The sequence below is a fragment of the Felis catus genome, chromosome D2, assembly GCF_018350175.1.
Source record: "Felis catus isolate Fca126 chromosome D2, F.catus_Fca126_mat1.0, whole genome shotgun sequence".
Classification (NCBI taxonomy): Eukaryota; Metazoa; Chordata; class Mammalia; order Carnivora; family Felidae; genus Felis; species Felis catus.
Window position 1 is genome coordinate 65,392,110 of NC_058378.1, and position 13,665 is coordinate 65,405,774.

The 13,665-nt window shown below is 37.4% G+C and overlaps 1 long non-coding RNA gene across 1 annotated transcript in view; it reads right to left on the bottom strand.

Annotated features, from left to right (window-relative positions):
* LOC123380906 overlaps positions 1–13,665 on the bottom strand; it is an 87,282-nt gene that overhangs the window by 48,576 nt on the left and 25,041 nt on the right. The window contains exon 2 of the long non-coding RNA XR_006587298.1: positions 7,171–7,267. This is a non-coding gene — a long non-coding RNA (uncharacterized LOC123380906). The remainder of the gene's footprint in view (positions 1–7,170; positions 7,268–13,665) is intronic.

The following is a 13,665-nucleotide window of genomic DNA, read 5'->3' on the forward strand; positions in this document are numbered from 1 at the left end:
ACTTTCTCCCTATGACTGGGCACAAGGCAAGGATGTACTTTCTTACCAGTTCTGATAAACATTTTTTTGGAAGTCCTAATTTACTGCAATGAGAAAAGAAACAGAAATAAATAATGTGCATATTTGAAAGGAAAAAATTCAACTGTTTTAATCTATAGATGAAATGGCTGTCTATGGGGAAAAATGTAAAAAATAAAGAGAAAATTCCTGGAATAAAAAGATTATAGCAAGGTACAGAATACAAGATTAACATTAAAAAGTCTATTACTCTCCTTTATAGCAGGAAAAACTAATTGGAACTTGAAATTAAAAACACTATCATATCCCTTACATCAAAAATGAAATACTTAGGTATAAATATAACAATATATTTTTATAGGATCAATATGTGGAAATAAAATATTCTTTTTTTTAAGAATTTTGTAGATGTTTACTTTTGATGAGACAGAGGGAGAACAGGAGAGGGGCAAAGACAGAGGGGGACAGAGGGGTACAGAGGGGGACAGAGGATCCCAAGCAGGCTCCACTGTGACAGCAAAAAGCCCAATGTGAGGCTTGAACTTGAACTGTGAGGTCATGACCCAAGCTGAAGGGGGATACTAACTGACTGAGCCACCCAGGTGACCTGAAACACAAAATTCTTATGAAAGAAATTAAAGAGCTAAATAAATAGAGATGTATTCCATGTTCACTGACTACAAGATTCAATATTGCAAAGATTTCAATTATTTCCACCTTGATCTATGGATTCGATATAATCCCAATCAAAATTATATCAAGCTATTTTGCATATATCAACAAAGTGTTACTAAAATGTATATGAAACAAACAAACAAACAAAAAACATTTGGGAGAAGAATAACATCACAGGATGGATATAACCCAACTTCAAGACTCATTATAAACCTAAATTGACCAAGACATGCTATTAGTGAAATAATAGACACACATGTGAATAAAAGAAAATAGAATCCACAGATGGATCCACATACATCCTAAAGTGATAGACTCCCTCCTCTAGCAAAATAAAAAGTGGTGACTGGGGCACCTGGGTGACTCAGTCAGTTAAGCAACCAAGTGTTGGTTTTGGCTCAGGTCATGATTTCACAGTTTGTGAGTTTGAGCCCTCTATCAGGCTCTGCACTGACAGTGTGGAGCCTAGATGGGATTATCTGTCTCTGTCTCTATCTGTCCCTCCCTCTCTTTCTCTCTCAAAAATAAGCAAACATTTTTTTAACTTTTTTTTTTTTTTTTTTTTTGAGAGACAGAGAGAGAGCATGAGGGAGGAAGGGGCAGAGAGAGAGGGAAACACAGAATCAGAAGCAGGCTCCAGACTCAGAGCTGTCAGCACAGAGCCTGACGTGGGGCTCGAACCCACAAACTGGGAGATCATGACCTGAGCTGAAGCTGGATGCTTAACCAACTGAGCCACTCTGGTGCCCCAACAAACAAACAGTTTTTAAAAAGTGGTAACTGAGGGGCACTGATTTAAGATGACAAACAGAGCCTATGTGTTCTTTTCATCCCTGACATTATAGAAACCTAGATTATAGAAAACATGCAAGACAAACAACAAAAATAGTAACTGCCATCAGCATGCAATAAACTAAGCCAATTTTGAAAATTAGATACCATAAAAAATGGTACTGACATCTACAGAAAAAATAACTAGAGAAAATATGCAAGAGTCTAGTCTGGAAGTGCTTTTCTTTTTAAAGTTTATTTATTTATTTTGAGAGAGAGAGTGAGCAGGAAGCAGCAGAGAGAGAAGGGGAGAGAGAAAAAATCCCATGCAGGCTCCACATTATCAGCACATGGAGCTTGGTGTGGGGCTCGAACTCATGAACCATGAGATCATGACCCGAGCTGAAATCAAGAGTCAGACACTTAACCAACTGAGCCACCCAGGCACTCCTGGAACTGCTTTAAAAAAACAAAACAAACAAAAAAACCCCAAAAATGCTAGAAGTCACCAAACAACATGAAAATACAAAACAGAAATAAGTAACTCAATTAAGAGAAATATGAGTTTCTAGAGGAACATATTTGAGAGAACAAATTGAGATGGAACATAAACTAAAAAATTGTAACACTCCTGCCACCAGTTTGAACACAGTGTGTACAATAAAATATCTTGGAATTTACATTTCTAATTGTCATAGATAACACTAATAGATATTAGATGGGGAAAAATGCAAACAAATATAAAAACAGGGAAATAAATTCAAACCCAATTTGGGGGCGAGGAGATAAATACTCAAAAGACAGGTAAAAAATCACGTTCCTGTGGTAGGTAGACTACAGCTTGGCTTTAGAGTTGCCTAACAGCCCAAGCAGAGGGAAGATATGATTAGCTCACAAATGAAAGTGTTTGCAAGATATAGCGTTAAATAACAGTTAAGAGATTCAGAAGCAAGTCTCATAAGAGGAGCTGAAAATAAATTTCCCAATGAGTTTTTACAAAGAGGATGTACTCATTAACATTCCTTAAATTAATGTAACAAATTTGTTAACAGGAAGGTTTGTTATCATGTTCCTCAGGGACAGGCATTATAATAATTTTTGAAAGGGTTTTACGTTATTTTTCCCTCTTTAATTTTCAGGTAGACTAATGAATTTTAATTTTGAGGACTGGTTACAGGGTGATCCCAGTGGTTTTCACAGAAATACATAATAAAACATTGCTTAATGCAGCACTTCAGGGGTAAGTAAAAAAGTGGTTTGTCAGTACCTGGAGTTCAATTAGGAACTCAGGAGACAAGCAAAAGTTCCATCTTTATCAAAGAGGATTATTATTATTTTCTCTTTATCAGCAGGAGAGAGACCTGGGCTATGGCTATGACTAAGATATTCACTATTTTGAAATCAAGAGTGGTAATGAAATATAACCAGTGATTATTAGATCTATTTTGAAATATGTCCGTGTGTATTTAACTACTGAATTCAACATAATGGCATTTATGATATAGCAACGAGATACAATTACATTTCCTTTCAAGGTACTACTATAAGACAGAGAACTTTGTTTAATTTTATTGTGTATTATATTTCTGGAAAATCAGGATTTGATGGATTTAGTAAGAATTAATAAACCAATCCAGCAAGCTCTGCACATAAAGTAATTCTCATTCCAATAAATGGTTTTCCGGCAAATGACTTCTGCTTCCATGATTTATCAACCTAACATGGAACAGGCCTACAAGGAGTACAGTAGAATCCTCTTTTGCACTTGGTCCTGTCTTTGCAGACCAAGAAGAGAAAAGCAAGAAACATAACATATCTAAGAATAGGTTGGAAAAATATGTTCTTGTTAGGTTGACAGCATATGAATCAACAGAAAATAAAGGGAAAGTGATAAAGGCACACAAAGTTTACTGTTCTCTTTAATCGTGGAAGTGCTTTATGTCTGTTGAAGGAAAACAGCACTATTAGAGTTAACTGAGCATGTTAAACTGTAAACCACAGAGTGACTACTCATATCATAAACTTAGTTCCAAGGGGTTGCAGTAAGTTTAAATTTAGAGGCCATGGCAACCCTACCATGGATTAATAAGGCAAAAGGAGCAGTTTGGATGAAAAATGCTATAGCTGAAAAGCATATGGAGTTAATTTCTCAAGTGCCACGTGGATTTAGGATAATCAAATTTCAGAGGTTTATATGCTTTAAGACCCTTCATCAGCTGATAGTTCTCTATAGCGTGTGAAATTACCTGGCTGATTGAAAGCATCCCCTCAAAACTTCATTGATATATCATGTGACAAAAATTTCAGTCCATTCCAGGAAGTTATATAAAAGGATCTATCCTTGCAGCAACCCCAAATCCATATGGAAACAAAGACTATATGACAGTACAATAAATTACAACAATAGGCTATACTCTCATTCACTAGTCAATTGAACACATTGTGTGTGAACAAGTATTAGACTTGGCACAAGACGAGTGTTTCCTGCCCTTGTGGAACACATAATGCATGCAAAATAGCCTAGGACAATGACTGCACCCAACAACTAAAGAAAGTTGAGCTCACAGAAAGTGAGAAAAACAGAATAATGTGCCTCCTGATAAAAGTACATGAGACCACCTGACCAATTTTCCACAAAATATTAAAACTGAATATAAATAAGCTTTTAGATCTAACTGCAAATAATGAATACATAGAAGACAGAGGAATATGCTAAATGTCATTAAATACCCTTATCATGGGCGTACAATTTAAACAAATCAGCTTAGAGGAATTAACAGGGCAAGTAACCCATGATTGTTCAACAAATAAATGGCAAGACAATAAACACATAAATAAATAAAATAATCTATGTATAAAACATATTTAAGAAAGATACTAATTTGTTGTAATGTATACTTATTTTCTGGTTAATGATTTGATTCCCAATTCAAAGAAACAAACTGGACTGGGGAGAGGAGCAGAGGCATAGAAACAATGACTAGTTACTTTATAATACTACTATAATTATGGAAAATACTATAGAGTTTTAGATGCGACAAGTGGTATAATTTTTTAAAAAGATCCAGGGGGCGCCTGGGTGGCGCAGTCGGTTAAGCGTCCGACTTCAGCCAGGTCATGATCTCGCGGTCCGTGAGTTCGAGCCCCGCGTCAGTCTCTGGGCTGATGGCTCAGGCTGATGGCTCAGAGCCTGGAGCCTGTTTCCGATTCTGTGTCTCCCTCTCTCTCTGCCCCTCCCCCGTTCATGCTCTGTCTCTCTCTGTCCCAAAAATAAATAAACGTTGAAAAAAAAATGTAAAAAAAAAATAAAGATCCTCATCTTTTGGGGTACCTGGGTGGCTGAGTTGGTTTAGTGATTGGCTTTTGATTTCGGCCCAGGTCATGATCTCATGGTTGTGAGATCAAGCCCCGAGTTCGGCTGTGTGCTGAGTGTGGAGCCTGCTTAAGGCACTCTATGGGGTGCCTGGGTGGTTCAGTCGGTTGACTTCGTCCAACTTCGGCCCAGGTCATGATCTCGCGCATTGTGGGTTCAGGCCCCACGTCCGGCTCTGTGCTGACAGCTTGGAGCCTGGAGCCTGCTTCAGATTCTGTTTCCCTGCTCTCTCTGCCCCTCCCCCACTTGCACTCTGTCTCTCTGTCTCTCTCTCTCTCTCTCCCCAAAATAAACATTAAAAAATATTTTTTAAGATACTCTCTCTCCCTCTACCACTCATGTGTGCACTCTCTCTCTCAGTAATATAAACTAAAATCTCTTCTTCTTCAAAAAAGATCCTCATCTTTTAAATATATATATATATATATATATATATATATATATATATATATATACACATATATACTGAAACGTTTATAGGAGTTATTTCAAAATAATGAGCTAGGGAGGGGTGGATATAGGTATAGATGAAATTGTCCATGAGTTGTAATTTTTGAAGTTGGGTGATGAACATGTGGGGGTCAGTAAAACTATTTTTTTTAACTTGGAAATTTTCTTACAAAAAATTAACTCTTTCTTGATAGTGCATGAGAGAATAATAACATATTAGTAGAAGTAATAATAAAGGGGACTATGGTATGTATGAGAGAGGAGTATCAACCTCAGAATAAATTCTCACAGAAGGCTGTTTCAGAAAGATGGCATTTATATTAAGAACTTAAAAATAAGTAGGAGTGATTCAGATGATATTGGGTGGAGGAAGTATTCAAGTCAGGGTAACAACACATATGAAAAGTTTTGTGGTGGAGAAAAGTAGATTAACAACAAAAACAACCAAACCCTCCAAACACTCAAACTGAAGCAGAATAAAGCAGAGTAAAGCAGAGGGTAATGCTAGTAAGTGTAGATATATAGATACAGGCTGAATCTTGTCAGTCTTAGTGACTTTATTAAATATTATAGACATATTCTTATGAAAAATTGAAAACCATACATTTGGGCAGAGAAACATATTAAATATGAAGCTTTAAAAGATTATGGCTATAGACTGTGTGTCCCATTCCCAAATTCACATGTTGAAACCTAATTCCCAATGATGTTAGGAAGTGGGGCTTTTGGTAGGCGATTAGATCATGGAGTGGAGCCCATTGAGATTAGTGCCCTTATCATATAGATCCAGGAGAACACCTTCATCCCTTCAGCCTTGTGAAAATATAGAATACAAGGAAGGGGGCTCTGACCAGACACCATATCTACTGGAAACTTGTCTTTTTGTGAGACATAAATTTATGTTGTTTATAAGCCACCCAGTCTATAATATTCCATTAATCGTAGCCTCAATGGACAAGACACACATGTTACCCTTGAAGAATGAGGTAGATAAGATCAAGCATAGAAGCAGGAAGAACTATGCCACTATAGCAAAAATTGCATTGAGCAATGACAGTGGCAAGGAGTAGGAAGAAGGGAGTACACATATAGAGAATTGGATGGAGTCAAGAAATATTTAAGTGGTAAATAATAAAGACTGCTATCCTATATTGGTGGTGTAAGGGAGAAATAAGTCAAAGAAGACTCTGAGGGTTCTGGACAGTGAATAGAGACACTACAAGTGGACAGGGCACCTGGGTGGCTCAGTCGGTTAAGCACCTGACTTCGGTTCAGGTCATGACCTTTCAGTTGGTGAGTTTGAGCCCTGCATCGGGTTCTGTGCTGACAGCACTGAGCCTGGAGCCTGTTTCAAGATTCTGTGTCTGCCGGTCTCTCTGCCCTTCCCCTGCTCACTTGTGCAAGCTCTCTCTCTCTCTCAAAAATAAACATTTAAAAAACTAATGGGGTGCCTGGGTGGCTCAGTCAGTTAAGCGGCCAACATCGGCTCAGGTCATGATTTTGCGGTCCGTGAGTTCGAGCCCTGCATTGGGCTTTGTGCTGACAGCTCAGGGTCTGGAGCCTGTTTCAGATTCTGTGTCTCCCTCTCTCTCTGACCCTCCCCTGTTCATGCTCTGTCTCTCTCTGTCTCAAAAATAAATAAACGTTAAAAGAAAATTTAAAAAAAATAATAAAAAATAAAAAATAAAAAACTAAAAAAAAAAACCACTACAAGTGGATAATGTTATGACTCGCTGAAGTATAAAAGAGGGCCAGTTGGAGGTAATAAATATGTTTTTAGTTCTAAACTTACAGGGTTTCAGGTACTGGTCTAGCAAAATAAATGTAAAAGTCTCATAAATATGGAATCAGTAGGAAAATTGTAAAAGCAAAAGAGTACCTACCCTTAAGTCAAAAGGGACTCCAAACTTTAGTATCCCAGGAGATGCCTTCTGCTGGCACGTAGGATACAGTAGGTTATATCAGCCATCCCATGTAACCCTGCAAGAATCAGGAGAAACTGTATAAATAATACACATATATTTAAAGAAATTAGAACACTGTGTGAACAGTGAGAGGCAAATGAATTGAAATTCTGGAGACAAGGGAGCCCATCCAAGTTGAATTGGCCATGACTGACCATTTTCTAGAAGGGGACATTTGCAGAGTTTGATCAGGGACTGAGTATCAAGTTTGGTTTCCACAGCTTTAATGAAATGGGAGGAAAAAGAGAGAGACCTTGGCAGACAAATGGGTATGAGGTTGAAAACCTGGAGAGCCTTGAATGAGCAGCCAGTGTTCCCCCATTGGGGCATTATTTGGGCTCCAAGGTTGTGTTCCATAGGCTTGAGGAATAGAAAGCATCTTCTAAAAGGCACAAGGAAAGCTCTTATAATCTTTCAGTGCTTCATAGGCAAAGTCCTACCAGAGGGAGAGGCTGCCTTAAGGACACATTTGTCTCTCCAGCAGACACGTGTCCTATTGAAGCCTCAAAGAAAGGGGCCAAAGGGCAAAGTTCAAAACTTCCAAAGGATAGAGCTGAATATCCTTCATTCTTATTTTGGGATGAGGAAATAGAGACATACCAGGAGTAGAACAAAAAGTCAGGGAAGTCTCTGCATGAGGAAGAGGGGTATAAACCAGAAGTAAATTGACCCTCCCTAAAACATAAATCATAACCTGACTCAGCTATCCCATGTTGCTTGATGGTATTGGCCCCTCACCTTATTTAACCCTAAATACAAAATAGACAAAATATAAACTCACTCCTTAGATTTAATAGAAAACTTGATAAGCAGAAGATAGGATTAATGAATTCAAGGAAAAGTAATAGAAAATATTCAAATTGAAGCATAAAAAGAAAATGAAATGTTAAAATAAAACAAAATAAGAATATAAGGAACATGCAGTGTACATGAATAAAATATATAAATCATTACATTTACAGACATTGAAAATACCTTGTGAAATTTTGAAATTATAAGAAATAATTTACAAATGAGATAAAATTGTCAATTCCTTCAGAATGCAATTTATTAGACTGAAAAAAAGATTAAATAGAAAATCTGAAGTATTATATGTGAAAAATAATGTTATCAATTGAAAAAGTATTTCTTACACAGAAAACTCTATATATGTATGTGTATATTTCTGTGTATATATATATATTATATACATACATATACATCATAAACCCACATATATACACACATGTAACAAAGGATTTGTATTTAGATACATATGGGGCACCTGGGTGGCTCAGTCATTGAGCATTCAACTCTTGATTTCAGCTCAGGGTATGTTCCCATGATTCCTCTGCCCCTCTACCCTGCTCACACTCTCTCTCTCAAATAAGAATAAAAAATAAAAAAAAGGGATTTGTATTTAGTATATAAAAATAAGACCTACAAATAAATTAGAAACATTCTGACAAACCGCTACATAAATGGATAAAATACTTGAATAGGTACCTCACAGAAGAAGATATTTTGATGATGAATAAGCATAATTTTTATTGTAATAAATATTTCACTGTGTATATTTTTAATTAAACATAGATTTATATTTATATATAACATATAAATATAGCATACTTTATATTTATTATATATACAAATATAATTTATTATATAGTATATATAATATATAAATATAATATATATATATTTATTTATAAAAGTTCTCAGTAACATTAATAGTCAGGGAAATGCAGACTAAACTCACAAAGAGACACTACTATACTTCCAACCAGAAGAGGTGAAATTAGAATAACAGAAATTACTTCCTGCTGGTGAGCCTGTGGAACAGGAATTCCCACATAACAATGAGTATAGTGTTAATTAGTACACTCATTTTTGAAAAAGTGAGACTAAAGTGAAACACACACATTCTATGACCCTGTGATCTCATTCCTACATAGCTACCCAAGAGAAAAAAAGTGCTCATTTTTAATAAAATGTATGCACAGGAACCCAAGAGAAATTAGCACTATGTCCCATAAAAGGTATATAGTAAAATTTCCATTCTGTAATTATAATAGTAGAAAGTAGAAACAATATGGGTGTCCAGGGGCACCTGGGTGGCTCAGTCAGTTAAGCATCTGACTCTTGATCTTGGCTTGGGTCATGAGCTCACGGTTCGTGAGTTTGAGGCCAGCATTGGACTCTGTGCTGACAGTGCAGAGCCTGTTTGGGATTTTCTCTCTCCCTCTCTCTCTCTCTCTGTCCTTCCCCCACTAGCTCACGGGCTGGCTCTCTCTCTCTCTCTCTCTCTCAAAATACATAAATAAATAAACTTAAAAACAAAGAAACAATATTGGTATCCATAAAAAAAGGAACTAATATAATACATTGTTCCATTCCATGTACAAAACAAAACACTGTACAGCTATTTAATAACAGGGATGAATGTCACAAATGTGATTTTGAGCAAAATAAACAGGATATAAAAAGGCACACAACGCGATTCCACCTACACAGAGTTGAAAAACAAAAGTAACATGTGGTACCAGAGATCAAGATAGGTATTATTTTAGTGGAGACGCATGGGAGATTGACAATAGTCTATGGGTTTATCTAGGTTGTAACTCCATGTCACCCTATCAATGGGTAAAATGTCATGAAACTGAACACAAGATTTTTACCTTTTAGCATATGTGCACTAGTGTGCCCGGGCTGCCATTACCAAATACCACACAGCATAGATGGCTTACACAACAAATATATTTTCTCACAGTTCCACCATCTAGAAGTCCAGGAACAAAGTGTTGACAGGGTTGGTTTCTTCTGAGGGCTCTCTCCTTATCATGCAAATGGCTTTCATATCACTGTGTCCTCCGATGGTCTTTCCTCCATTGCCTCCAAATCTGTGTCCAAATTTCCTCTTCTTATGAGAACACCAGTCACAGTGGATTAAGGCCTCCCCTTACGACCTCATTTCACCTTAAGTGCCTGTTTAAAGCTCCTATCTCCAAATAATCACATTCTGAGGTACAGCGAGTTTGAACTTCAACGTATGACTTTTGAGGGGACACAGTTTAGCCTATAATAGTATGCAATTTATAAATCAATAGGTAAGGAAAACATATCAAAATAACGTTTAAAGGGCAGGCAGAAAAAAACCTGGAAATAAAGACTTGGATGGAACAGCTTGGAAGGAGAAAACCAAGAGTTTGTGGTATCACAGATTCAAGGAAAAAGTGTTTTTGAAAAGGGGATGTGTTCACATGTCCCCAATGCTCTAAAGAGCTGAATGAGAATGAGAATCTGGAAGTGTATATCGGCTTTATAAAAAAAGGAAGGTCATCCTAATCTTCAGAAGAGCGGTTTTGCTGCAGTGCAAAGGGTAAAAGACTTATTCAAGTGGGTCAAGTAGGGAAAGGATGATCAAAGAGCAGAATAAGATAGTGGAGCCACTTTATTTGAGAGGTTCACCTAGGAATAAGAAATGAGATGGCAGTAGCTGGACGGAAACATGGGCTTGAAAGTTGTCATGATTTTAGCTTTGGCTTTGGTTTCTTTGTTTTTACAACCAGAGAAGATTTTTGCATTCTCAACGGCTGGTGAAATGCAGGCGACTGGGAGGCAGCAGTTGAAGGTATGGGACCCAGAGGAGACACTTGCTTAGATGCTGAAGAGAAGTTGGGATCCAGGGCAGTGACAGAGCAGTTTGTGTTTGGAGAGATGGGCAGCTCCTGCACTATAGAGATGAAAGATGGAATAGAGGGGATTTTAACTAGAATCTTATCAGTAGTGGCCAGCCCTCATGATGTTTCATTTGCAAATGATGACAATGAATGCGTCCTGTTCTCAGTCATCCATACTGGATGATTTTCCTCAGCTCTCACCAGTACTTTGGATGTGGCCAGAGGGAAAGACAAAGAGTTGGGGGCAGCGTAGTGGTGTAGAAGAACCATTTTACTGGAATAAAGTCACTTATGCTCACAAGAAGTCAAGGTGATACAGGCTAATGTACTTCATGTGTATAGGTTAGGTCTAGTTTATCCAAGAAAACATTGAAGATCCTATTAACTATCTTCCTCACATTCACACGGCTAATAAAGAGTGAGTCAGAATGTGATTCACTAAGATTCTACAGAACTATTACCTTTAACCACTATACTATCGTGAATAAAAACTATTACCTCAAGCAATAATTTTATGTTAAAATATACTTAATATGTGTAACAAAGAATGTGTAATAACAAGAAAGGTTTATATAGTAAAGTTAAACAAAAAAATCTCAGATTCCAAAATTAACCACATGACATTGTCACAACTACATCTAGCATAATGCCAGGCACTTAGCAGATACTCTGTAAATATATGCTGAATAAACTGTGTTTAAAACATAGAAAATACCAAAACAACACAGAACTGAATGGTTTAACGTGGTTAATCTTTGGGTAAGGGTGATTACCTTTCCTCTATTTACCATATTTTTGATTAATTGCTATGGAGGGCTTTTAAGGAAACAAACAAAAAAAATAGGAAAAATAAACTGAGAACAGTCTTTCCCAGTGAAATTGTACTACCCTCCAATAATTAAGACAGTGTATCCTTTATTATTCTCCACTCCTGTGGCTACACTGTAGGGAATAAATTTCTGCAAGTTGCCACTGAGAACTCCCTGTCTGGGGTCTGAATGCCAAGCTGTGGAGTAGATTCTGGACTGATGTAGTAAGTTGACCCAGGACCACTGCTTTCCATGAAGGGGTAGTACACAGACAAGAGCATATACAGGTCTGAACCATCTGGGGAAAAGCCCCAGAACTTAGACATTTGCAAATCTATTACACAAGTAGCTTCAAGAGTATGTAGACTGGTTCTTATAGGCAGGCTTTTTAACCTTCCTGAGAAACCTGCAATTATATGGGGAACTAAGTGAAAATTGTGTGAAGATAGCAGAGAACAAAATCATCTTCTGGTAGAATGTAAATAGTAGTTTTAGAAGAGGAAGGGGGGAAGAGGGAAGAGAGGGAAGAGAGAGGTTTAAAGCATTTTTTAATAATGGGCAAAATTTGTTTTCTATTCCATATATCCAGGTGTTTTTGTTATTTCTGGAGCTTTGCAGTGAACTCAACTGCAAATTAACAGAAGAGAATTAATGTTGGCTGAACTAGAGCAAATAGTATGTATTTGCAGAGATTTAATATAGTCCTCAACCCTTCCCTCCTGCCTCCTTCCAGCATGCACCCATTTTCCCTGCAGGGAAATCTCATGTACACATTCAATAGCTCTTCTTTAAATGCTTATTTATTTTCAATTCCTTAATCTCACTGTTAATGCTTGCCTCATTGAGTTTCATTTAAGGTGGGAATTTCTATATTTTTATTACTGAGGACTTGGAGCTTTAAAGAATCACTTCTTGCTGCATGTAATTTTTAGTTTAAGGAAAGAGGATCCCAATGCAGTTTTTAAGTTGAGAATCCCTTCTTTTTTTTAAGTTTATTTATTGAGAGAGAGAGAGAGAGAGAGAGAGAGAGAGAGAGAGCAAGGGATGGCAAAGAGAGAGAGGGAGAAAGAATCCCAAGCAGGTTCCACAGTTAGCGCAGAGCCCAGTGCAGGGCTCGAACTCATGAACCATGAGATCATGGCCCAAGCCCAAATCAAGAGTCAGATGCTTAACTGACTGAGCTACACAGCACCCCCAAGTTGAGAAGCCCTTCTTAATCAGGTTGCCTGAGGGATATGCTCAGTCACCACCCACAATCGGTGGGTGTTACAGCTATGCCTTTTCAGAAACATGCAGTTGCCTCTAGTGTTTCTCTTTCATTCCAGTCCCATTCTCTCAGAGCACTATGTTGAGGACTGTACTGAGGGTAAGTCCTTAGCAATGGGAGTGGCAACCTGGAATGTCTCTATAAAGGACAATTGGACTATAGCTTTCAAATTTAAAAATAAAGTCTTTGGGGTGCCAGGTGGCTCAGTCAGTTAAGCGTCCAACTTCAGCTCTGGTCATGATCTCACAGTCCATGAGTTTGAGCCCCGTGTCAGGCTCTGTGCTAACAGCTCAGAGCCTGGAGGCTGCTTCGGATTCTGTGTCTCCTTCTCTCTGCTCCTCCCCTGCTCATGCTCTGTCTCTCTCTGTCTCAAAAATAAAATCATTTAAAATTTTTTTTAAAAAAATAAAAAAAATGAAGTCTTTGATTTAGCAATTCTGAATACAGGTATTTATTCTACAGAAGCGTTTCCAATGTCTTTGTCATAAGAGATGTAAAATTATATATGTATTTGGATATTAGTCGCATAACTGTAATTACAAAATATAGGGAAAAATTGGTTTACGTGTAAGAAGACTGGTAAAATAAATTATGCTATCTTCATAAAATGGAATACTCTGCAGCTGTGAAAAACAATGAGGTCTCCGGGTGGTAGTTTTAAATTAAAAAGTCATCTATA